Raw genomic sequence first — 27,718 nt, 5'->3', positions numbered from 1 at the left:
AAGCAATTTACATAGACCTCTGCATGACCACTTCGACCTCTCTTTCAACAACCCTTCAATCCACCATTAACAACATCTTGTGGCACCAATACTTCTTTGTTCCTAAGCTTTGCACTCTCTTTAGTCTACACTCTTGGCCTTTTTCAAAAGTTCATAGGTAATATCAATACCTTTTGGTGTTAGTTTCAAAGTTCAAATCCCCACCAATTGCCTCTTGGTACTTGTAGTACTGCCATTTTACAAAGTTCTAATATTTTACTTTTGCCCTCTTGGCATATTTCACAGTTCAGAAATGTCACTTCAAATTGAATTTGGTCCTTCCACATATTCCTCATCTATGATAATCATATCTTCCGGCTTCGGTGCTTCAGAACAAAATTGCGGCAGAGGGCGCTGTGCACAATGTTGAGGCGTCGATGTCCCTCGGAGGTCGCCGTAGCGTGTCGACGTCATTCGTGGTACAAATAGCTTGTGCGGCGCACATTGGTTTCAGTTCTGTTTTACCGAGCTTTGCTTCGAGACACAGCGTGCTTCATTTTCTTCCTCAAGTGAAAAATGTCGTCTTCATTGACTCACCCACAAATTGGGTTTCAAAAAGTGTAAAGACTGTAAGGCAAAAATGTCGATCACAGATCCCCACCGAGTTTGCCTTTGGTGCCTGGGTCCCGACCACCGGACGGCAACTGTGGCTCCTGCCAATCGATGACGGAGAAAGCTCTTCGCGAACATAAGGGTAAGCTAGTGGTGGGTCGGGATGCTTCGAAGGGCTCTTCAAAGAAATTTTAAAAAATCGGAGGAATTTTAAGATTCCACTTGACAAACACCAGAAGACGTCTCGATCGAGGAGTCGATTGGAACATTCTTCGACTTCCTCCAAGAATTCAAAAAAGCAATGTCATAGGTCTCCTTCTTACTCCTCAGTCTCTGCCACGGAGCTGGTTCGCTGTCCGACCAAATCGGATTCCCCCAGAAAATGGGAGGCACTTCAGAGAATGCAGCTTCGACCCCCTCAAAAGAGCCTCGCAAGAGCATGAACCTGGCCGCTCCCCTGGACGACGCAGGCAGGTCAAAAGCTACGTCGGCAAGTAGCAAGTCGAAGAAACGACATTGTCGACCCGACGCCAAGGTGTAGAAGTCTATGATTCGAGAATAGAGTACATCGCCGATCTCGTCGAAGAGACAAAAAATGTTGATCTTGACAATTACATCGGCACCGATCACCTTAATGCCAAAAACCTTGACGGTTACGGTGCCATCCGGTAAACCATCAACACTCTTGACGATTCCATGGAGTTCCTTGAGAAAATGGAGGAAAAAGAAAAAATGTACAAACCTGTACCTAGGTCTGACTTTCTTTAGATCTATGTCCTCCATATTTGAGGAGGAAAGTGCCTCAGAAGGAGATGTTTCTCCTCGGGGAGTCGGGTATGGCTCTAGAGATGTTCCTGAGGAATTGATTGACCCCGAGTCAAAGTTAAAAGATCTCTGCGACTCCCTCCACTCTGCCAGTGGCATTGATACGTCTCCAAAGTTGAGTTTACTTAACCTGACCCTACGGATCATGCTGATTCGGGGTACAGAAACCTCATGAATAGTGACGGATTACATGGGGTGGAGTAAGGCCCCGCCAACATTCGAGCAAAATGATATGACCTATATTCTGAATCAGCCAGCAAAACGATCCCGTACTACCTTTCCACAGGGCTTTGCAGAGAAAGGTAGATGCAAATTGGGAAACACGTCTATCTAGCTCTGCTATAGATGGAAACCTCACTTGAAAATACAGGCCATCGTCTACTTACCTTGACTACCTTAGGAAACACCCCACACCTGAAAGTTTGGTGAGCCAAGGTGCGACTGCTTCTAGACAATCAGCTTATCCCTCTATCCCCCCCTGATACAGAAGATGGGAAATTGGACGCTTTGGCCCGCACGATATTTACCTCGGGTAGTATGGCTCTAAAATCCATAAACATCACCTGTACCCTGGCCAGGTTTACACATACCCTGTGGGACTGCGTTAAAGGGGCGGCTGAACATATTCCAGAAGACGAAGAAAGGGAAGGCTTTCTGAATATTGTAAAAGACGACAAGGAGGCGATGGGAAAGTGACTCCGTTCAGGGTTGGATATGGTTGACAGTGTCAGCAGATCAATGGCTGCGAGCACAGTACTACGCAGTTTTGCGTAATTAAGAAAGTCAGGATTTGAACAGGACGTGCAGGCCAAGCTTCTTAACATGCCTTTCGAGGTTGTTCGGCTGCAAGGCAGGTGACAGTTTGGAGAAGCTGCTGACCTCCAGGGCGGCAGCTAAGTCCCTTAGCGCCTCCATTTGACAACCTCAACACCTCTATTCGGGGTCATTTTCCTGGAGAGGTCATCTTTTCAATACTACTCCTCATTTGGTAGAGGGAAAGGACAGGCCGTACAGAAAGGACAAAGATAGCTTCCTCAAAGTGGACGAGGAAGAGGTGCGAAATCAGCCTCAGCAGCAGCATCTTTGCCCTCAGCCACTGCTGCAGCCGCCCCTAACCTGCTTTGAGGCCTTAACCCACAAAACCCTGGTGGGAGGCAGGATCTCTCGACATCTGAAGGTATGGCGGGGCATTACTTCAGATGCTTGGGCACTGGAAACAGTAGACCAAGGTTTCTGCCTTCCATTTATAAAAATGCTGCAAGATCATCCACCGGGAGCCAGCTCTGCCAAAATTCCAGACCCGCACCTTGTGCAGGAAATATTAACACTGCTAGAGAAAGGTGAAATAGAACATGTACCTGTAGCGGAGAGCAACAAGGGCTGGTACTCCCCATACTTTCTTATCCCCAAGAAAGACTGAGGACTGAGACCCATCTTGGACTTGAGAAATTTTAACAAATTCCTCAGGAAGGACAAGTTCAAGATGGTTACCCTTTCTCAGATCCTTCAGGCTCTTCAACTCCAAGACTGGTTAGTATCATTGGACCTTCAGGATGCTTACTTTCATGTGCCTATCCATCTCAAACGCAAAAAGTACCAGAGGTTCGCGGTTAGCAGTTCTCACTATCAGTTTCAAGTTCTGCCATTCGGGCTCACCTCCGCCCGAGGCTTTTCACCAAACTGATGGCGGTAGTGGCAGAAAGCCTCAGGAGAGGGGAAATTCATGTCTACCCCTACCTGGACTATTGGTTAAACAGGGCTAATTCAACCGAACAGGCCCATGAACACCTGAAGATCACCTGCCACTTCCTCCACAGACTAGGCTTCTCCCTCAATTACAAGTCCAATATAATACCTTCTCAAAAGCTTCAATTCATCGGAGCGGTCTTGGGCACTTCCTCGGGGAAAGCCTTGCCACCCGAAATGATAGCTCAGCACATTCTGCAGATGGTAACACGATTCCAGAATGCACAGAGTCTACGGGCCTACGATTTTCTGAGGTTGCTAGGTCTCATAGCATCCTGCGTTTTTCTGGTGCTGGAGGCCAGGCCCTCAGAACTGTGGTCCCAGTTTTCAGAGAATATGTCAGACCTTGTGCAATTTCCGGGCACAGTGGCTCAGTACCTTCTATGGTGGACTTGCAAAGACAATATCCTCAAGGGAGAATGTTTTTGGCAACAATGGCCGGAGATAACGGTAGTGACAGACGCTTCACTTACAGGGTGGGGGGGCTCATGCCAATGATCTGTCAATCAGCGGTCGTAGGTCTCCATCTGAGTCCAAACTACATATCAACCTGTTGGAGCTGAGGGCAATCAGACTAGCGCTGATGGCTTTTCTGCCCTTGGTACGGGGGAAAAAAATGTCCTGATAATGACGGACAACACAGTGGCCATGTACTACCTCAACAAGAGAGAAGTAGGGTCACTACCACTGTGCATAGAGGCAATGCAGCTCTGGTTCTGGGCAATACAAGAAGTAATCTCTCTGTCGGAGGTTCACCTGGCCGGAGAGAAGAACACGACGGCGGAAGCTCTGCCCAGACAGAGCACAGTCTCCAATGAGTGGGAACTAGCTCAGCAAGTCTTTCAAGAGATCTTCGCTCTTTGGGGAACCCCTCAAGTGGATCTGTTCACGACCGATACCAACCGGAAGTGCGAGCAGTATTGCTCAAGGGAATTTCCCCCAAGAGGAGCTATAGGGGACGCGTTAGTGGTGGACTGGGAATTTCCACTTCTGTACGCGTTCCCTTCAGTCGCCGTGATTCCTCATCAATTGCCCCGGATTGGGCCAGGAGAACGTGGTACCCGGACCTTTTGGACATGTCCATCTGCCCTCCAATACGTCTTCCACAAAGAGAGGCTCTTCTCTTGCAAAAAGGTCAGGTTCTCCATCCAAAGGTCAAAACACTCAGTCTTCACGCATGGTTTCTGAGAGGTTAAGATATAAGGATTGGGACCTCTCGGACGACGGAATGGAGATTTTGCTTTCGGCCAGTAGGCCAGCAACTAAATCTTTGTACCGTTGTCGTTGGAATACATTCAGTAACTGGTGCAAAGACAAGAATGGGAACCCTTTTCAGTGTGGCACTTCCCATAGTGCTCTGTTTCCTGCTGCATATAGCCAATCTGGGGCTCCAGATTGGAACAATAAAGGGAAAATTGGCCGCGCTTTCAGCTTTCAAGCGCTCCGCTGAGGAGGTCTCATATTTCAAGATTTCGTTAGTCATCCAGTTTCTAAAAGGGCTCACTAATGTGTTCCCACCAATACTGTTTCATGTCCCGGCCTGGGATTTAAATCTTGTTGTAAAATGTCTTAACGGGTAGACCTTTCAAGCCTTTACATTGCTGTCCATTAAGGCTCTTGACATTGAAAACTGCCCTACTTGTAGCTCTAACATCAGTCCGCAGGGTAAGCGAGTTGTAGGCTCTTTCATGTAAACCACCTTGTACTACTTTTCATAAAGACAAGGTAATCCTTAAAGTTAAAACATCCTTCTTGCCAAAGGTAGTTTCTGACTTTCACCTGTCGCAGAAAATAATACTGCCAACGTTCTCTCCTCCCCCTCATTTGGATAAAGCAAAGGAGAGACTGCACAGACTCGACCCAAAAAAGGGTTGGGTTTTTATATTACAAGAATGTCAAGATTACGTCAATACGACCAGCTGTTTGTTGGTTATACTGGTCCCAAATTGGGATTAGCAGTCACGAAACAAACTCTATCCTGTTGGATTACTCTAGCCATTATGTAACATTACAGACTGGCAGGGAAAGATCTACCGGAAGGACTTAGAGCTCATTCCACGAGGGGCATGTCTACTTCCGCGGCTCTTCAGAGGGGAGTCCCAGTGGCTGACATCTGTTCAGCCGCAACCTAGACTTCAATTTACACTTTTGTTATGCATTACTGCTTAGATACTTCATCCTCCCAAGAGGCTCTAATCGCAAAAATAGTACTTCATTCTGTAAATGGAAAAAGTTAAATAGTACTCCCACCTCCAAATGTTTTACTGCTTTGGGAGTCTATCATAGATGAGGAATACGTGGGAGGACACAATCCATTCGAAGAACAAGTTACCTACCAACTGTAATGTTCTTTCGACTGGATGTTCCTCCCATGTATTCCTCATTGCCCCACCCATCCTACCCCGCTGTACAATTTACAAGTTTGCTTGTTGCGTTTGCAAAGAGCTTTCCTTCTAGAGCACGCCTATCTGGTTCCTCTACTTAATAATGGAAAAAACAGAACTGAAACCAACGGGCGCGGCACAAGCTAGTTGTACCACGAGTGACGTTGACATGCTGCAGCGACCTCAGAGGGACATCGATGTCTCGACCTCGTGCACAGCACCCTCTGCCGAAAAAAGATTTCCAAAGCTTGGAGATATGATTATCATAGACTAGGAATATGTGGGAGGAAAATTCAGTCGAAAGAACTTTTCAGTTGTAAGTAACTTGTTCTTTCCTCTTATTCAACTTTTTTTCCTTATTATGGCTTCCTTTGATCTCTGCTAGCGATATCTTCCAAAATCCAAAACATTTCACAGAGACTTCCGAATGTGCAACTTCATCTCGCAGAACCACTCTGCTGCTTTGCATCACAATTGTTCTCTTCATTCATGTTTTATCAGCACACCCGCCACCTTCAACTTTGAAATTGCAGTCACTTTCCCTTTAATATCAAGCTGATTTTTGTTTCCCTCGATAACTTACCGGCTATGTTAATTTGATTTCTTTCTTCTCTTAGCTGCAGCTCAAGGCAGCCTCTTCTGCTCCTCCCCAACTCTGCTGTTTACCCGGGAGAGTTGCGGGCCTCTTTCAGGCAGCCTGAAGGTTTATTTGCACCTCTTGCTTGGATTTGCTTTTCATATATTCACAGCCTCCCGAAAGCATGGAAATCTTGCCTGGCTTTCTTTTGATCCTCTCCACTGTATCAGCCCGTTGGCCTTCCACAGCCTGGTTTACATCAGCCACTGAAGAGCTGATCCTTCTCGTAACCAGCCTCGCTCAAGGTGTGCCTTTGCTTGCAACCTTTTATCTTCACAGGGAGTGCTAATAAGTGGCAGGTGTACATTGTTAGAGTTGCGTGCCTGACTATGCCTTCATTACAGGGACAGGGCCAATGCAAGTCAGAGGAGGTAATTAGTCTAACCTATTTCCTCATCTCCCTTGGTGCAGTACTTTTGTCAGGGTAAAGTAGGGAGGAATTATGGGAGTTGTAGTTTCCCATAAAATAAGCAGGTATAGGGGTTAGATGGGTTGTGGAAAAAGAGGGCTACTATGTTTCAGCATTGGGTGCTTCTCAAGGACCCCCTACACAGGTGATCCTCTCTCGCTTGTCCACCTCCAGGGTTGGGGTCCAAAAGCAATGGCCTTTCCCAGGCCACCTGAGTATGGGTGTCCACAGAGACTAGGTTGTGAAACACCCTCTGGTTTTAAACAGAAGAATACAGTAGAATAAAACAATTGTTCGCAAAAATCTTCACTACTACAACCACCAGTCACCAATTGATGATCCACACATCCACTCATACAGACAACATTTATGGGGATAGAAAAGTAACTCTAAGCACAGAAGACGCACTCAAGACACACGAGACCTGCAAGAGAACAATCACATGGGCATGAAGGCAAGGCGTACCTATAACCGTGTCCATATGGGGAAAATGTAGGAATGGGAAGCAACGTGCACCATAATTGCAAGTAAGCCAGACTAAACTTGGTTCTCCTTATTAACAAAGTAGAGATCGAGTTTTTGCGTGTGAATATAATCCAAAAGAAATTATATGCTCCCCAGTAGTTCATACAAAAAAAACCAGTAATAAACAGGACAACATTAACTCATTCTAACTTGACTAAACCCACTGACCCAGGGCATTCATGTAATACATCGGACCCATCCCTACTTGCTGTAGAAATCATCGCAAAAGTCATCTGGTGAATTATTCCATGAAATAAGCAAAATGAAAGAAGATAAAAAAGCATTTGCGTTAATCTTAAAAGGGAAAACGAAAGACATACACTGCTGTAATATTTCAGACCAACCACATGAGGAACAGACCACAGTGCTGCATGACCTGAAAAGGAAAGCATAAAAGATGTAGATGATGCCATTCATGTGTCAAAAATATTTAAATGAATGCGGCAGAAAATTTAGTACAGCAACAGTACATTCATGCTGTGGCCTTGTGGGCACCAGTAGCATAACAGTTTAACATCTCTACCTAAAAGTATACCGAGGTACATAGCAGCGCAAGATACCATTGGAACAATGTATGTTCCAAATGAGAAAAGTAGACTAAGCAGCATTTAATGCAGTGAATGCCATTGCCATCCGCAGCACGCCACTGCTGTAAAACGTATGGCAGAAACTAAGCCCACACTGTGATTTCAAAGAGAAGCCAGGAACAGTCGGTGGCTTACATTGCTGTGCAATACAGACACCAGCAGCATGTCCTCCTCTGAACTTCCAGCAGCAAGCTAATCTCTGCCTCACCAAGCTTGCATATTATAAGAATCTTGTATCTGACGGATACATCTGATCATAGATGAGTTCATGTGTCATGGAGCTACCGGTCCTGGGCAGACCTGGCCTCGGTCTCCAAAGGACAGCACCTGCCTCTTCCATTCTAGCAAATGACCAGAGCGTTTTTGAAATGTCCCGACACATCCATAACCTAGAGGCTTCCTTCCATCCAGGTTAACTTCCCACTAGTCCAGGTCCCAGACACGGCCCTCCATTGTTCGTGCACGTTGGTCTTGCAAGATCCTATTGAAGATTTAGCAGTTTATTGTGCCAGCAGCCTAATGCTGCTATGCCTCATAGCAATGTGCCATCCGCTTTAATGGTTATCATCCCATGCAAACATGTAGCAACCATAATTGAAGTCTCATGATAGTTTTCATTGCACTACGTTTCTATGTTAAATCTCAATGCTGAAACAATTTCAAATATAAGGAATTGAATAGAGGAAACAAAAACGGTGGAATATTTGAGCCTACAGAGGAAAAGAAAAACAAAACAAATGCAATTGTTATCACAATAGTAAGATAGCACATGGAATTAGAACTTCATATCATGAACTCCATGCTCCTTCCTATGTGCTCGGATGCAATAATCAAAAATGGGCTACAAGGAAGCAACATCGATGGTTCCTTTCACATGAAGGTTCCTGAATTTGCAAGCAGAAGTAAACCTTCCTTGCATTCCATTGCCATTTCCAAGACATCCTTCCTGGTGACTCATGATGACTGCACTTCATGCCCTCCCCTTAGAGAACAGAAAGGGGAACAGTAGGTCAGTCAGCATTCCAGAGTCAATCCCCCCAGTATCTTACTTTAATCTCCAGTCTTCTACCACCAGTAGTGGCCTGCAGGGCTACGCTGTCAACAGGACAGCAATGGGACACCACCTCTAGCCCTGGAGCACCTGCTCGCAATGTGTGGTATTAATTGGGTTTGTAGGCAAAGCTAGTATGCAAGATAATCTCTAATCTGCAGCAACTGAATCATCAGCTTTCTCCCATTTGCCCCTACGGTCATTCCTGAGACCTCTCACTCACGCTTCTTTTTGTAATCACAGAAGAAATAATACGTTGAGAGAACTCGAATGGCATGGTCTAACCAACAAGTCAGTAAGATACTCTAACCAATCCCTCCCTCCCTCGCGGGAACAATCATGAAATGGCACTCATGGAATCTAACCTTCAGTTACCTGGCAATACATTTAAGCAGATAATATCCAAAGGATCCTATTGATAGAAGGTACACATATACATTGGTCATTCCGGACATGTAGATCAGAGGCAAGAAAAGATGCATCCCTCAGGGGTGCATTATGTTTGACTAACAAGGGCGTCAGGAAATGGCTCATGGGCCCGGTGCTATGAGATGAGTTGGGCCCATCTAATCTTATGTATTTTGATCTAGTTTAGAAAACCATTCCATTTGTGAAAAAAATACAGTGTTTACTGTAGTGTGTAGGCCATCTTTTTATATCCTAGCAAAATCTAAATCGCCTCATGAAGGAGTAGAAGCCATCTCCATTTTAGCAACTAGAAGCATAGTTGAACAAATGTGTGCTGAAGAATGGTAACCTGTCTTGTTTCCTCTGTGTGTCCCAAAACGCAGGTTTCTGCTGTGCATGGTAACCTACATCTTCCAATACATGACAAGATGTGAAGGTATGTTCCTGCCCCTCCCCATCCTGGCCAGTAGGGACCTCATACATATTTACACATACAGCTAATTCTATCTGGTTTTGGGTACCATCTAAAGAACACTTTAAAGCCCTTCTCAGAGTATTGAGCACTTGTGGAAGACCTTTTAGACTGTGTCTAAATGTTAGTCCTTAACTCGGCAGTCCAGTGCTTAGCTCTCTAACCATACCTGTGTAAATGAGGGAAAACCAGCATATAATTTGGAGTTAAGGCAAGTGAACAATTTATAAATGAAACCAGTCGTGATAGTGGATGAAAATATTATTTCAAAACTTGTGAGTGGGACGATTCAAAATATGGTTTTAAAGAGTCCAGTGATGAATTTCAAAATATTTCAGATTTTCCTTCTCATTGATGCCCAATGTCTTCTTACACGAGTCAAGCGATCTGATAGGTTACTGGCAAAACAAGTGAGCTAAAAATGTGCAATCCCCTTACTCTGGGCATGGAATGCTTGCCCATTAGAGGCTGAAGTGAATTCTGTGTTAAAGCAAATGCGGGGTAACAGGGCTCGGGTAGGAAGTAAGACCTAATCCGTTTACACTAGTATTGTGGGCTTAGTGGAAGGTAGTTCATACATTTCACTGGGTCTCTCTCTACCAGGAAGCCAGCGCACATATCTTAGGGGTTTCCCCACTACATCTTCCAAGTTTTTTTTTCACCTTTTTGTGAAGTGGGGTAAACCCTTTTCCTAAAACGCTTGGGTGAGTGGTCTAAAAATATCCTGCCTGATGTTGAGCAGACTGGTGTGAAGTGATTGATAAACTGTAGTATTTGATGGCTTCTGCTCTGTGGGAATCTCTAGCATGAAGTTTGTTGTGTAAGACTAGGTGGCCAGAAGGTCTGAAACATGTTTCCCTAAATCATGAGGTTGGTGAATGTCTCTAAAGAACACTTGTATGATAAAGCCCAGATGTTTGTGAGACCCTCTAAGAAACTGTTTCCTGAATAGTTGAATAAAACTCTTGACTCTTGTCAAAGACTAGCAGTTCATGAGACTCTCTAACGAACACTTCGATAGACCCGCCAAGAGGTATTCAGGCCAAGAGGTGTATGAGGTATACAAGACCTTTTAACGAACCCACGGCTGTGACAGGCAAGAGACCCCCGTTACCACTTCTGATGGACAATTCTCTCCTAGAGCCAAAAGGTTGGCGAGGGCCTTTGAGAAGTGGTGACTGGACAATGCCAAGAGGTGGACAAACCTCTGAGTGGCCATCCTTCTTTTTTAATGAAGGGACACTATTAGTAATTAAAACTAGCAAAAGTACCCATTCTACGAACGGGTTCTGTGGACAAACATAACTCATCAATTGTTGAAATTGAATGATCCTGTAGGTCGCAGTTCCACTTCACCCCGGCATCGTGTGGTTCGTTGCGGTGCATTGTGGTGCAAATATCGCAGACACAGTGTATCCTAGGGTCTTGAAACATGGTTTTCGAGGTCTCATAGGCAGCTTCCACTGCTGCTTAGTCTGAAATTGTACCTTGCATTTACAAAAAAACGCATTGTGTCTCTTCTTGGTTTGCTGCGTCGTGGTGTTGAGCCCTTGTTCTCCTACCTCTTCATCCCCCTCCCTGTCTCCACCCGCCTCCCCTGTATCTGATTGGTCCTCATCATACTGTGGCCCGGCTGAGTGTGTACTGCCTTGCAGATACTCAGTTGCACTTTTGGTTTTCCACTCTGTGGTGAGTAACGTTGACTAAGCTTCCACCGCTGCTTAGCCTGAAATTGTATCTAACATTTAAAAAATTGCTTTTTGTGCCTTCTTGGTTTGCTGCGTCGCAGTCTTGAGCCAATGTTCTTCTTCCTGAACCCCTCCCTCCCGCCTCCTCTACCTCCCCTCCCCTGTATCTGATTGGTCCTTCGTCATACCTAAGCAGACCCTCCAGGGTAGCCCCCTCCGGCTAAGGAAATTGAGGCACCGAGACAGCTTCAGCTGATGCAGCTCCATATGGTGTCCACCAGGGAAGCAAGAAGCCGCATCCGTCAACCTGCTGCGACTGCTAAAGTAAGTGCAGTGTTTCAGGGGGTGCAGCAATCACTGCACCCCACTAAACTGACCCACCCCTCTAATTAGTCTATTTTGCATATTGTAACATATTGAACTGTATTACCTGACCATCTAGCTAGCAAAGTTCATTTTTACATTGCTGCTTGTGTCGAAACAAGGTCTTTTTCCCTCTTTTAAGAAAATCAAATGTGGGAGTTTTAAATTGTCCACTCCCCCCTCATCCCACCTGTCCGTCCACACTGCTACTTGGCTCCCCTCTGGGTGCCTTCTTGTTGTCTCCTATGTGCCGCCTCCTGTGTGAACCCTCTACTATGCTGCCTCCTATGGAGCTCGGCTTGGGCTGTGCTAATTTCCTCCCTCACACGCCATCCTTGCCTCCTTGCACCCTCTATGGTGCTCTCAATTTCTCCCACATCTTCTCAAACTGCTACTCTATCTCCTATCCTATCCCTCTCACTAAGTCTGGTAGAAAATTGTTTAAAAGGGACATCTTGGTCTCCAACCCTGGCCTTTCTATCGATGAAATCCACATCAGCCCGTCCTCCAGACAGACCCTTACCAACATTCTCATTCCCTCTCCGGACATATGGACCCCTCATATGGTTCGGCTCTCTCTCCTATCTCTTCCTCGCCCATTAATGGTGGCACTCGGTGGGAGTTGGTCCTGGCCTCCTTCCACTTCTCAAAGATCATCATTAATGTCTATCTGAATTGCTCCGTCTTGGTCAAGGGCCCTCAGCCCAATCTCCTCCTTATCGATAGGCGTCTCCCATCGATAATGTAGAAGTAACCGGATTCCAATCCGAAAATAGTTTTATTTTTTTACCAAAAAAACCTTTTAAAATATATGTGGGTTGGGGTAAGGGATATTAATATAGGCAGGGGGAGGGAAGGGGGGCTGCAGCAGTTCTCTCTTTTCACTTGTTCGAAAACATGGATTTGGTCAAATCAACTTCCTTCTCCCGCTACTCCTACTAGCACCTACCTGGCCCCTCGGCCACCTCCTCCTCCTCGTCCTTCTGCTGCCTCTCTGGCACCTTCCTCTTCCTCTCTGGCTACTATGCCACCTCCTGCTACCACCTCTGTCAACCTTCGGGCCCCGTCTACCACCTCCTCTGGGTGTAGCTCAACACTGTAGCCCACCCCGGAAGTCTTTCAAACGTGTCTTCCAAATGAGTGAATCTGCTCCACATCGCTACAATAAATTCTTGATCTGTTGTCAAACACTCCTCTGACATCTGCCACCTCCTCAAAGAACTTGACCTAGATGTCCTCGCTCTCACCGATACATGGTTAACCGCCAGCTCTGTCATGTTTTTTGATACTCTCCTCCCTGATGGCTACAAGATCCTCTGTGCCCAGAACCTACCGACCCTGAGGTCGGGTAGCTTTGATCTTTCCAGAGTGTATCCCTGCGTCTGTCATTCCTACGCAGACCTACTCCTCCTTTGAATACCTGGTCTGCCTGGCTCTGTCTAACTGTGGCCACCATCTACAGGCCACCTAGCCAGGATGCCCTCTTCGTCCCAGAATGGGGAGGACTCTCCACTCCGTGCCTCTACCTCTCAATGTCTCATCTGAGACCTTAACATCCACCTGGAGGCCTCTAATCCCTCTTTGGGGCCCTTCCGCAACCTCTGCAACACTCTCACTCTCCATACTACCCTCTGGTCGACACATTCTCCAGACACACCTTGAATGTTCTCATCTCCTCTGACATCCCCCCTCTCAAACCATCTCACCACTCCTCTCTCTTGGAGCTTACCTCTCACTTGAAACTTTGTCGCTTGGGCAAAGCCCACCCCAGAACTGCCACCTACCTTCTCTGTCATTCGTCCCATGTAGCGTGTGTCAGTGATTGCCTTTGTCTCTACTTTCTCTGCTTCTCCTACTTCTGCGGCTCATTCACACTCTGATACAGCCCACTCTGACCTGCATCTTTCAACACTCTGGACATCCTTGCCCGTGTCATGAGAATCTGTCTGAAGCCTACCTCCAAGTGCAACTCTTGGTATAACTCTGACCTTGCCACCCTGTAACGTAAGTGCAGGGTGGCTGAGCGGAAGAGGGGGGCTTTGGGCGCATCCCCTGACAAACTGGCCTGCCGCCTGCTCCAAAGGCACTACAGACTCTGTCCAAGTAGTGAGCCCATTTCCAAGCCTGCATGTCTGTGGCCTCCAACAACATGGCCAAACGCTTTAAAATCTGGAAGAACCTGGCCACTTCTTCTACAGTCTCCACCTCTCCTGTCCCCTCTGTCCTTCTGTACAGCTCTGGCTTTTCACTTCACCACTAAAACTCAAGACATCCTGTCCTCGCTCTCCTCTTCCTCTACCTCTTTCGGTCCCCCTCTGGCTGCCTCTCTATCTCCTCCTCCTTTCTCACTGACCACACCTGACGCTGTTTCTAGACAAGTCTGATCTATGAAAGCTCTGTCCAAATAGGTGTTCCCCAGCTCCTCCAGAACCATCAAAGAGCACATTGACAACCTTGCTTCAGCCGATTTCTGCAATCACTCCTTCGTCACTGGATCTTTCCCCTTTCCCCTCAAGCACTCCCTGGCGCAAACCCTCCTTAAAAAGCTGTCTGCCGATCCGACCTGTCTGGCAAACTATCGCCAGATCTCGATCACTACTTTCCTGAGCAAACCCCTGGAATAGCTGACTATTTCCCAGCTTACTCTCTACACTGAATCTCTTAGTTGTCTCCATGACCATCAGTCTGGCTTCAGAGCAGCCAGAGGCACGAAAACTGCTCTCCTGAACACCAGTGAAGATCTGTTTGACTCCAGCCTTCCTTCTGTCCTCCTCCTCTTTGAGCTTTCCTCTGCTTTTGACATGGTCAATCATGTCATACTGATCAACCGTCTCCCTAAAAACTGGGGCATCGCGGATCAGGCCCTGAAGTGGTTGACCACCTTCCTTCTGATCCGATCCTCTCAGGTCCAACTGGGATCCTTTCTCTCCACTGCCTCTCTCTGCACATGTGATGTCCCCAGGGCTCAAACCTTTCACACAGGCTTTGAAATGTCTACTTGTCCCCATTGGCCCCCCTGCTCTCTACCTTCTCCTCTAACTTTCAGTGTTATGCGGACAACACTCAGCTCTCTTCCAGGCTCAGCCTCTTCTCCTCTCTTGCTCATTCTTGACTGTCTCTCTGCCTTAATGCCAGTAAGATGGATATCCTTCTCATTATGAGCCCTGCTCCCGCTTGCCCTCTCTCTCAGGCCGCCCTTCTTGTGCCCTCTTCAATCGCTTCCCTGTGAGGCAAAAAACCTTGGTGTCATCTTTGACTCCACTCCCTCCTTTTCTCGTCACATCATGGACCTTGCCAAGAAGACCCACTTGCAGCTGCACCTCCTCAGAGGTTTTCTTCATTTTTTCACTTTCCCCCAGAAGCTCACTGTCTCCAGAGCCTTGGTTCTCTCTAGGCTGCACTACTGCAATAGCCTTGTTCTAAATCTGCCTTCCTCTACTCTCTGCCCTCTGCAACTAATACAGAACAGGACTGCAAGACTTATCCTTGGCCTCAAGCCCAGGGACTGGATCTCTCCAGCCATGAAACGTCTCCACTGACTCCGTGGTTGCAAGAATCAATTTCAAGACCCTCTGCATCGTCTGCAAGGCTCTTTGGGGCCAGGGCCCGCACTACATCCAGCTCTCTTCCAAAATGCTTTCCTTCATAAGCCCTTCACTCGGCTACCTCCAACTCTGAGGGTCGGGGGGCGTGGCTTGATGGCTACGTGAGAGGACGTTCCTTGGAGGAGCACCCGATGATCCGATCTTGATCCTGGGAAGAAGTGATGGTTTCCGGCGGACTTTCGAGCCCACGGTGCATCCAAGGGTGCATGAAAGTGTGGGGCACATGTGAGTGCCCTCCCCACCAGCGAGACTGTATATCCACAGAACTAGACTTCGAAGAAGGTGGCGGTCGCGCAGTGGAAGGGCAGCACCCAAGATGGCCGCCTGTGGACAAAGGGCCATAAATGGTCCGTGGAGCTGAGGAAGACAGTTGGCCGGAGCGTGGGCGAGCCCAACCAGATAGACGCGTCTCATGCGCCTCTGGCTGGAGGCAAGAACATAAGTGCGAGCCACCACTGAGGAGGCCCTGGATCCAGCAGAGTGAACCCGAGTTTAGCGGAACCTTGCTGTGAACGGGCCGGCGAGCGAACCCTGCAAGGCGCTCCGCAGCGCCGAAGATACAGCGGGGCGTGTGGGTCCAACCGATGCAGCAGGATGTCCTCCAAGGTGGTGTGACCCCGGATCAAACAGCCCACGATGGAGGCCTACACTAGGTCGCCCTCGGGCGCGGAAGGGGGCAAGAGCAAAGAAGCCCTTGCGGCGGCGACGGACCCACCGGGTACTATCCAGGAGGTGCTGGCAGCAATTGCCGACTTGAAGGTGGCTTGGGAGACGAAGTTAGGCCTGGCCATGAAAGAGCTGCAGGAGGGCCTAGACCTTAAGATCGGAGCGGTCAGAGAAGAGGTGAACCTGTTGCGCCAGGACGTCCGAACGATCGCGGAGCGCACTGGCGAACTGGAGAAGGAGCTGGCCCCGACCACGGAGGCGTGCAATGCACACGCTAAGGAGCTTAATGCCCTCGTGCAACGAGTGGGCAAGTTGGAGAGCAGAGCAGGCAGAGGGGCGCGCCAGGCGCAACAACATTCGCATAGTGGCTGTTCCGGAGTGAATGGAAGGATCGAACCCCACGGATTACGTTGAAACCATGCTCTTGCAGGAGATTACAGGCGGGGAGCTGATCCAGGGGTTCGCGGTCGAAAGGGCACATAGGGCCCTGACCAGGAGACCGGCCCCAGGAGCCCCCCCGCGGCAGTTGATCGCGAAGATCTTGAACTATCGTGACCGCGAAAAGATTCTCGAATTTTTCCGGAAAGGAGGTACGATAGAAAGGGGGTCAGCGAAAATAATGGCGTATCCGGATTATACGCTGCTCGTACAGCGGAGTCGAATGAACTTTGGAACGGTGAAAAGGAGGCTTAGAGAAGCAGGCCACCGCTACATGTTGCTCTACCCCGCCAGGTTAAAAGCGTTTTATAAGAACAGATCCCTCTTCTTTGAGACGCCGACCGAAGCGATGGAGTGGTTGGATATGCAAGGTCGACCTCAGGAATCGGATGCCCAGACAGAAGCTGCTGGAGATAAGTAGCACGTTGCAGAGGCACCCGTGAGGCCATAGTTATGACATTGGGACTGGAATATAGTACGATATTGTGCTTGTGGGGAGGAAGTCCTGGTATCTGCCGGCGGGTCCCGTTGAATGCACTTCTCCTAAATAGACGACTGGGAGCTCCTAGGAAGCACCCTCTGCACCCAATATTAGTACACTTAGTTAGGTCACTGTTAGATTGGTGACACCCCGCGGGGTCCTCGTCCTCGAACACGAGACGGGTCCAGACGTGGGTAGGCCTGCGATCCAGGGATGGAGCTGAGCTATTGTTGGGGGTTGGCAGGTGGGGGGGAGGGGAGTTGTGTGCATTGGTGTGAAGTTGGGGAGGGGTGTGTTGTTTGTGAATAGAAGGGAGAGAGCCAGGGAACGACCCAACATTGAGAGCATTATGGGAAGGGATGGGATGGAGATAGTCCAACCGGATGGCATCGGATAATCTCAGAATTGTGACCTGAAATGTACGGGGCCTTAACAGCTACCTGAAACGTAACAAAGTGATGTTGTACTTGAAGAGGATGCGCGTAGACATAGCCCTGCTGCAAGGGACCCACCTCACTAGGGAAAGGCTGGAGGTGGTCAGCAGGAAATGGAAGGGCAATGTTGTGGGGGCGGCGTACTCGGCGTATGCTAGAGGGGTCATTACTTGGGTGGCGCCTCATGTGCCGTTTCGGATGCTTGATTCTTCGGTGGACCCGGAGGGTAGAATGGTGGTGGTAACGGGTCTCCTGGAAAACAGAGAAGTGCACATCATAAATTTGTACGCCCGGAATAACGACACAGCGGCTTACTTTAGGACCCTCTATGGTAAACTTGGCCCCCTGGCATGGGGTACGGTAGTGTGGGGGGGGGACTTTAACTGTACCGTGGATCCCAGAATGGACAGGTCCAAGGGCAGGGAAAGCGGCACCGGCTGCTAAAGCGCTGGGTACCTTACTGAAAGACGTAGACCTAGAGGATGCGTGAAGAAGGCTGCATCCCATGGATAGGCAGTATTCACACTACGCAGCGCCATATGATTTGCACACAAGGTTAGACTACATGTTTGTAACAGCCAAGATAGTGAGAGACATAGAAGGGGAGGAATACAAGGCCCGAGTACTATCTGACAACTCGTCCCTGGTGGCAGACTGGAGACACCAGCCGCCAAGACCGCGGATCCCTACATGGAGACTCAGGACCGAGGCTCTGCAGGACGAGGGGTTTCGGGAGGGCCTGAGGGATGCCATCGAAGAATACTTTGATATAAATGTGGGAAGCGTTTAAGGTGGTGGTACGCGGGGTAGCCATTTCCCAAGCTAAGGGGCTACAGGGGGGTGTTGAAAGGGAACTCCAGCAGGTGGAAAGGGAGCTAGAGGATCTCACGCGTTGCGAGAGCACCGCTCATGATAACAGAACCAAAGTAAAGGAGCTACAGTTGTCCTGCAGTGCACTCTTGGATAGGCTGTGCAGACTCAATTACAGGAAATACACGGAGAGGATACACGCAGGGGGCGACAAGCCGGGCAGACTGCTGGCCTGGCTGTATAAGAGTGAGACCCCCCGCTCGGTGATTAGTGAGATTAAGGATGAGAGAGGTTGCATATGCAACACCCAGAAAGAGGTAAATGAGGAATTCGTTTTACAGACCACTGCAAAAGATTTAAGACTACAGGTGTTGGCAGTAAACCCACTTGGTAGCAGTCTGTACCACCCAGATTTACCTGGTAGCTGTGGCTGAGCAGTCAGACTTCCCTCAAGAAGAGTTAGGCAGTATGCAAAGTATACACAATAGGCACTCAGATACAATAATACAAGCAAACACTGACCAGAGCTTTGGTATCAAAGTATGTAATTATTTAAAAACACACAGTTTGAAACACTCCAGCACTCTTATTGTAAAATATTCTAAACACAGTTACTATTGTAATATATACACCCCTTTTCCCTTATCAGATAAGTCACTGTAAAACACCACTTATTTTCATACAGAGGTGAGCGCTTAACTAGATTGCACTCCAATAAGTTTGTGAGAAAGGGAGGGAAAAAGACAGAATATGGAAAGGTACACCACTCTAAGATTCAGGAACACTATAAGCAAGGCAGAAGAGCAAAAGTCACTGGCGAGCCAAAGTCCAAAGGCTGGGCCCACTCTTAGAGAGAGCAGAGCACAAATGCGCCCAAGATCACACAGTTACACTAGGCTTAGAAAGTCTTGCAGAGGGTTCAAAAAGAGTTTAGAGAGGCTTTAGAAAAGTTTAGCCAGGGTGTCCCAAGCTAACCCAGGTTCGAAAGCCGGGGGCTAAATCTACCCCGTACAGTCGGTAGCAAGGGAAGCCAGGCGGGACATGGTACCTTAAGTGGGAAGAATCCTCCAGCGGTGGCAGTTGTTCCTGGTAGTGGGTGCAAGTTGCGTCGTCGTCCAGGGGAAGAGAAGATCTCGACTTGGAGGAAAGATGAAGGTCGTTGCACTACCAGGGCAGAAACCAGCCGCAGAGTTTTCCGGTTAAAGGTGGTACCTTTGTTTAGCGGTCGTGGTAAAACGTGGTATCCCGGTTGCCGTGGTGCTTGACACGGGCAAGGCGGCCACAAGGTACGTCGGGAAAGCGAAAAGACGGTGAAACTGGTTATCCCCACCAGTCAAAAGAAGAAGACTCTCCGGCGGGAGATCTCCTCTGTCATTGGGAAAAGTGGTGAGGCAGTCCAGCAGGGCTCCACCGGTAGTGGCGTCGTGGCAGGTCGGCTCAGCTTCTCCCTCTTCGGATTCTTAGGTCCTGTGGCAACTTCTGAAGTTCCAGTCCCCAAAGCCCTGATTTTATGCAGCAAACCCCCATTCACTCAGCCTAGCTGTCACTCAAACATGTTAAGTGGTGAGCCGGCCGGCTCACTACTTGGGCCAATCAGGATGGAGTGCGACTTGAGTTGCCTAGGCAACTCAGTCCAGGGTGCCTAAATTTCCCTCCACCCCTCCTAAGTACCCCAGACAGAGTGGCACCACTTTGGAGGGCTTCTGTGGAGAAGCCCGCTAAAAAGTGGAACAAAGGGCTCGACTTGGGTTGGAGTCACAGAAGAGAACACAAACGCCATTTTAGAATCAAGTTTTGGCAAAAAACACCAACCAGAGAATTAATATTAATTAAATAAACTGGCGGTATGTTCGAGGCTACCGTAAATAATTAAATAAAGATAGTAGCCTAAAACGATGGGAAATCCCATAGGAAAATATTTGCGGTTGAATATAAAAAGTAGTATCCACTGCCACCAGCCAAAACTCTATCAGGGTGGACGGAGACGTACCCCCTCGACTAACAGACCCCGGGGCAATTGAATTGCCCCAGCCAGTACGTCCACAATATGATGGTTTGTACTGGTTCTGTTCAGAATTTAAGACTAGTAAAGTCAATGGTGACTTTACATGCCCTGGGAGACAGTAGTCAGTCCCAGGGTATGGAGTCTATACTGGGGGGTCACTATAACACCCCTGTGTTACTGCACGGAGGGTGCTGTGTAATACACATCACAAAAACACATGAAGCTCTATGGAGTAAAAGACCCTATAGCCCATCAAACACATCTAGATTTAAAGAAACACACTCAAATCATGCCCAAGAGTGAGGGTGAAAGAGTCTCACTCTTGGCAGGATAAAAAAATAAACCCCAAAAATCCAGCAAAGCTGCTGGGGGACTCACTAGGTTAGGAAATTCAGCCTAAACAGAGAATTCTCCCTAACAACTTGTATGAGGACACGTGGGAGGATATGTGTCAAGACATACTGGACACATTGGAGGACATAGAGCTGCCCACCTTGGATGATCTAGTACGCACCGAGTTAGACGCACCTGTCACCTCGGATGAGCTGGAGGTAGTGATTCAGAACCTGCCCACTTGCAAGGCGCCGGGTTCGGATGGGCTGCCCAGCGAGTTCTACAAAACATACAAGCAAGAGTTGCTTCAGCCACTGCTTGCCACTTTCAACGAGGCCTATGAGCAGGGGGAACTCCCATTGTCCCTCCGCGAGGCTGTAATCATCCCACTCTTGAAACCAGGCAAGCCGGCCGTGGAGTGCGGGTCTTACAGACCGTTGTCCATGCTTAACCAGGTAAGCAAAATACTCACAGCGGTGCTGGCTAATAGACTGAAGAAGGTGATTAAGAAACTGATACACCCAGATCAGACGGGATATGTTCCAGGCAGGAACATCATCGATAACCACGGGAGGCTACACCATGTCATAGACCAAACAGAGGAAGACACGGGCGAGTTGGCTATAGTGTCGTTAGACGCGGTCACGGCCTTTGACTCGGTACGATGGCCCTGGCTGAAAGCGTTCCTGAAGGGGTACGGAATGGGACCTGGATACCTCAGATGGGTCCAGTTGTTTTATAGCACCCCGATGGCGAGAGTCAAAACAGGGTCCACAGTCTCAGATTCTTGGCAGCTTTGCAGGGGGACCAGACAGGGATGCCCCTGGTCACCCATGCTATATATACTGGCATTAGAGCTGCTGGCAATATGCCTGCGACAACAATATGGGGAGGTGGGCATAAGCACTGTCAGTGGAGAGCATCTGATATCATTATATGCGGATGATATGCTCCTTTATTTGCGTTATCCAGAAGAAAACCTGCAGTACGTGCTAGAGGTAATAGAACGGTACGCCATCCTCTCGGGCATATCGGTGAACCCTGGAAAGTCTAGTCTGTTCCCTTTGGGCAGATATAGGAATGTCCCGGTACAGAGGCTGCCTGTCCTGCCAATACCATGGCGGCCCGTGACATTTAGGTATTTGGGAATAAATATTTACCACAAGGTCGAGGCAGAACACAAGCATAACACGGAAAAGGCGATAGAGGGGATCAAGAACAGCATGGTATTCTGGTCTAGATTGCCCCTGACCATGATGGGAAGGGCGGCCTTGCTCAAGATGGTGGTCCTGCCTAGACTCTTGTACTTTTTTGTAAACGTCCCGTTTTTGATACCTAGGAGCCTATTCGCGAAACTTCATAGCGTGTGTAGGGGTACCGTGTGGGACAGCTCTAGGAATAGGGTTGCTCTGTGGAAGCTCCAGAACCCATGTGACAGGGGGGGGATAGGCCTGCCTAATTTTGAGCTCTATTACCTGGCGGGGCAGCTGCAGTACGTGGCCAGGTGGCTTTCAGCTGAAGACTCGGCTGAAGCTAGGCTTCTGCGTGGAGATACAGCCCCATACTTTCTGATGGAAGTGGTGTGGTTGTGCAGAGACAGACTGGTGAGCAAGGGGCGACTACTGAGGCTGGGCTGGGAGATTTGGCACAGGACATGGAAGATTGGGGGGGACTCGGAGCCGTACTCTCAGCAGGCCCCGTTGGCGGCGCTGTGCGGTAGCAACGCTCAACTACTTGAATCGGTCCGTAGATACTGGGAACAGGTAGGCCTGGCCACCCTCTGGGACATATGACAGGAAGGGGAGGCAGTGGACTTTCAGAGGTTGCAGGAAGAGACGGGGGTACATGGTGGCCAATATATAACCTACACTAGGCTTGTGAAAAAGACTAGAGAAAGATGGCCTGAGAAAGTGCTACCGGAAGACCCTGACGCCTCCCTGGAAACCATGTATGATGTATCGGAGGGCGGGCTCGAAATATCGAGGATATACGAGCTCCTGCGAGTAAGGGCAGGGAAGGAGTTGCTTCAATTGAGACAAGATTGGGAGGAGGTGGTGGGAGGACCCATGACGGACGGGCAAAGGGAACGGGCCCAGAGGTACCACAAAAAGGTGTCCCGAAACACGAGATTCCAACAGCTTCAATTGTATGTTACCCACAGGGCCTATTTAACCCCCGGGAAGATTGCAAAGTTTGGGGGACCAGCTACGCAGCAATGCCCCAGGTGTGGGGAGGTGAATGCGGGACTGCTACACATGTTTTGGGCTTGCCCGGAGGTGCACAGATTTTGGGACGAGGTCAAGACGAAACTGGCTGGTGGGGGGGTGGTGCTGGATGTGGAATCGGCCTCGTCATGCATGCTTGGGCTTTTCCCTAGACCCCGGCATTCAAAACACATAAGCAAGATGAAGGACTTGGCTTGTGTTTTGGCCAAACGTAGGATTGCCATGGGCTGGAAGGCGGCCCACAGACCTAGGGTGGAGCTATGGTGGACGGACCTCTTGAGGTGGGCGGAAGCTGAATCTGTAGTCTGGTTTGAAGGCCTCACCAGGGGGGGGCGAGGAGGAAGTAGGGCCCTTGCTGGCCTGGCGGCAATTGGTGGCCTCTATGGCAAACCCTCACCAGGGTAACAACGGAACAGAGGACCCAGATGATGACTGCTTAAGTACTGTGCTACCCAATGATGCTCCTGTAAATGACATGTGAGAACCGGCTCTAGTTTAAGGGGGGGGCGAGGAGGAGTTGGGGAGTTCTAATGAAAATGTACTGGATTATGATGCTTTCTATGTTTTGAAACAGTGTGTTGTTTCATTTCAAAATAAAATAAAATATTCAAAAAATCTCTTGAGGGTTAGACTCTTCTCAAGGCAGAAAGTGGTGAGTAGATCTCTCTCCTCTGAAGTGCCTCCCACTGGAATGGCCTCCCTGCCCCTCTCAAACTTGAGCCAGACCACCTGAAGATAAGGAAGCAGCTCAAGACCCTCCTTTTCTCCTATGCTTTCTCTCTCTAGCTCCCCTGCTGACCTACCTTCTGCTGCGCCGACTGGTTGCTGGTACCCCCAGAGTCTCATAGGGTGCCAGGCTCCTTCTTCACCAGTCTCCCCTGCACTGCCTCCAGGTCTACCACACACTTAGTGGCTGTAACTGTAACCTCTACAGACCCCTGCTTCCTTGCATTTACCCAGAGCTGCACTGCTCTGGCTGCACTTCTCCCTCCTGCTTCCTGCATTTCCCCCTGTCCCTTTTTTCAGGATAACTACTATGTTTAGCCTCGCCTGTGTCTTGAACTGTGTCAGCTGTAGAGGTGGCAGTTGTTCCTTGTATTGGCCCCTTCAGTTTCTTCCTTAAAAATGAACTCTCCTTGGCAAGAAAGGGGTATCCCTTCCCACAGCGACTGTGTTAGCCTATCGAAACCGGCTGAACACAAGTGATTACAGAAATGATAGTCCGATAGATTGGGGGAAAAAATAATTGCTGAAAAAATCAAATTGGAGAGGGTAGGCCTCTTTTCCAGCTCTGAGAATAGTGGAGAGAGCAGCGAGATATGTCGGGCAGAAGATCCGTGGGGAGCGGATAATAGCCAAGGAAAGTAATATGCAAGCCAAAGAGGGAAGGGCAAGGAAAGCAGCAACAGTGAAACTTGGGCAGAAGGAAGGCGGATGCCAGCGCAAGGATGCAGGAACAGGAGGAAGAAAAGGCAGGGTTGAAAAGCACTAGTGTCTAACCCAAAGGAAGGAAAACACTGGATTGCAACGCACCAAAGAGCTGCTACCCAGAATGCTTAATAAGGCAATCCACCATCTTTGAAAAGACTAGACCATTGATGGAAGTTAAGATCCATATGTGCTGGCACTGCTAGGTGGCGCCAGTTCCACCTCCTCCACAGGGATCTGTGCAGAGCCATGACACCTTCTATGCGTTTTTGACCTTGCACAATCTGAATCGCACATGGCCTAGTAAGAGCGTTCGTCTTGTCCTCCCTCCATTGTCTTGTCGCGCCTAGAAACACTTGTGTACAGCGCGTTATAAATGCCTTATTATAACATTGAGACCTCGAGCTTTGTTCCTCGTGTCGGGACCAGTTGAGAAACAACTTTTTTTTGTTTCCTTTCCCGGTGAACATGGTTTACGGCTTCGTCGGCTGGCACCATCTTGCAAAAATCATCTGGAAAAGTTATTTCACCTGATGTGGCAAACATTTGGAAACTCCATCACCTCTTCTGGGCCCATTCGCTGCTCGTACATTTTCTGTTTCTCATGCCCCTTGGATCCTTCTCTCCTGAGCTAACAATGAGCCAAAAACCAGGCCGGTGTACAGGAGAAATATTGGTATTTATTTAAATTAACAGTAATAGAAATGTGCATGAAAATAACAAACATTACTTTACCTGTGGCACAACACAATCAACTTCTCTCAGCATAAATAAATCACAGAAGTGAGTTAAAAAGAACACAGACACAATTCTTACTTTCTGCAAATTTCACTTCACAAAATAAGTACACTGATCAATAAAGAAGGCACTTATATAATGTTGGGCGATGTTGATTTTCTTGCAGGCTTAAAAGGCTAGCAGTAGGGTTTCAAGATTGGTTCAAATACACATGGCAATTTATGATTTCACCTACAATTCTGGTTTAAAATAAACAATGGGTGATTTTATCGCTTTGTTTTTCAAACCACCCCCAACCCATCCCGCACCCCACCACCCCCAACCCGCGCCCCCCCCCCCCCCTTTGCTTTGGTCTATGTTGAGAAGTCAGACAGAAAAATTGGTATGCTTTGGGAAATTTTGGATTTCAGACCCCCTTACTGAAAGGCCTATGTTGGGTAAGCTGGATAAAAAGGTTGGACTGATTTAAGAGCAAAGACGCCTCTCTTCCTGTAAGAAGTGGGGATCAGCTGGACAACAAGAAATACACGATTAATGAATAGGCTATAGTTTTCAGCGCACACTGGGAAGTAAGCTTGCTTTGGAATTTTAACAAAATTCACCCTGTAGTATTCTGCCAAATGGGGAATTAATTAAATTACTATTCTTGGCTCCTTCGGCTAAGGATCTACACTGTTTTGACCCCCCTCCCTGAAACACTTGTGTACGAGCATGATAGAAATAAAATGTCAATCAGTCAAACCTCCCACTATAAAGGGAAAGGATTCAGGGCCAGCAGACTCCCCCCACCTTTTGGTTTCCCAGAGCTCAGTTCTACTTGCATAGCAAGCCTCCGTTTAAGGTTCAGGAAAGCTAATTGCATCTCAGAACCCTCAGGAAAGATAATGCAGAACCCTCAGGAAAGATAAAACTCCACTCTCAGATAGCCTCCCACTCTCCACCATAGGGCCCAGTCAGCTTTGAGGCCTTCCTAGAAATAGAACTCTCCACCCAGATGCACTCTCTTTACAGCTATCAAATGGTAACTTTCATCAGCCTTCCTGATGGCCTGTCTCTTGTCTGTCTGTTCCTGTCTTTCACCTTTTTCTGTCACCCATCCCCGTCCTAGTGCAGTCCCCCTTATATAGCAGCGATGACACCACCAATTTTACAATCTTGGAAGTACGCTGCAATAATCCCTGCTACTAGGATTGGACATTTATTTACCCTTCTCTCTCCGTCCAAACCCAGCATCTGAGTCAGGATTGGCTCAGGGGTTTCAGCAATTTATGGCAATTCCTATTTGTCATCATATTTTGTTCTCCTTTCAACTTTTTGTCAAAAACTATTTATGTATCACAACTTCATAATTTTACTAGCAACTGCCTGACAATATTTTCAGTTTCAGCTAATCATGGGGAATTAGATAAGCCGATCCCCAAATTTGTATTGTGTAGCATGGTCATGTGGCACCTTGGTACTGTTTTCATAAAAAGCACAACAGTTAAGAATATTTATGTTATTAAGCATATCCCTAATTTCATTTCCCACCTGCTCACCAACTCTCAGATTTGGAATGTTTAGATCAGCCAGAAACCTAGTTTACCTGGCCATTAGTTCCCGGAGTCACAGGAAGATGGTTTTTATATCCCCAAAATTGCCTGGAAATTACATAAAAAATGGTACATGGATGAAATTCATCCGCCTTATGATGGCTGAGAAAAAGACCTAAATGATAATAGTCCTTTAAATAAATTGTGAGTCTTCATGGGGGACACATTGCCCTTTTCTGCCTTCCTGCCATTTGGTTTCACTGGGTCAGCCTGTGCCTTTATCAGTCCAGTTTGTGTTGGAAACTTGTTCTTTGAAGTGGGTGCCCCCATTTTCATACATTTTAGTCATGCTCCAGCCAAGTGGTAACTTTTCTTGGAGTCAATGCTTTCAGGACCAGCTTGTCTGCAGAGCAAGGAATTTCGATGCCTTTTAGCAGGACATCTTATTACGGTTGGTCATTAGATGGGAGGTGTGACATCCAGGCTGGAAGTGGGAGTTGTCTTTGAAGTTTTGCTCACAGCCAGCAAAAGGGTCTACATTGGGCTGACTTTTTTTTCATGAAGACAAAGTGGCTCTTCACATGTCACTAGAGTTTTGTGGGTGAAACATAATATACATGGTCAACCCACACATGCTTTGTTTTCCTGACATTTTCCTGTGCGCAGTGATATTTTATTTCATTTTTACTTATTCAAGCCATTTTTATTTGCACAAACATGTGCATGCCGTTTTTGTTTTCAATGTTTAAAAATCCTGTGTTCCATGTGACGGGGATCTTTGATTCCTCCATCTCTTGTAAATTAGAATGCTGCTTGTCCATTGATAATGACACAGGCCCCTTTCCACATGGCTCTTTAAATTTACTTGAAAAACAAAAACAAATGCCAGTCCGTATTTGTTTCAGTGTTTAAAATCTTGCTATTCATGTGAAAGGGACTTCTGTTTGGGGCCTTTAAATGCACCCCATACTCCCTAAATACTTCAATGCTAGAGCCCTCTGTTGCTCTAACTCCAACTCTGCTTGTCAAACGCTTCTCCATGCAGAGTGTGAGGCGCAGTTCTCTCTTCGGCTGGTGCATCCCTTTGGAACAGCCTCCCTGCCCCTTTCAAATTTGAGCCGGGCCTCCTTACTTTCTGGAAACGTCTCAAGACTTTCCTTTCCCTACTAATCACCCCACTGCCACTGTGACTGGTGGGCTGGTCCTTCATGTATCCCTCTAGTTACCTGGCTCTCCACCCAGTCAACACCAGCACTCTGACATGCCCTCAGCACTGCCATTGCAGGCCGCCTGCCTAGTGGATGTGCACCCCACACGTGAGAATCCTGCACCCTTGC

General features: G+C 48.0%; 1 protein-coding gene across 1 annotated transcript in view; it reads left to right on the top strand.

The window, feature by feature from the left end:
• Positions 1-27,718, top strand: part of EXOC6B (exocyst complex component 6B) — a 2,452,465-nt gene that overhangs the window by 239,575 nt on the left and 2,185,172 nt on the right. The window lies entirely within an intron of this gene.

The sequence above is a fragment of the Ambystoma mexicanum genome, chromosome 6q (assembly GCF_040938575.1).
Source record: "Ambystoma mexicanum isolate Mex_15411 chromosome 6q, UKY_AmexF1_1, whole genome shotgun sequence".
Lineage (NCBI taxonomy): Eukaryota > Metazoa > Chordata > Amphibia > Caudata > Ambystomatidae > Ambystoma > Ambystoma mexicanum.
The sequence above is the reverse complement of the archived record's forward strand: the minus strand, read 5'-3'. Positions and strand labels throughout refer to the sequence as shown.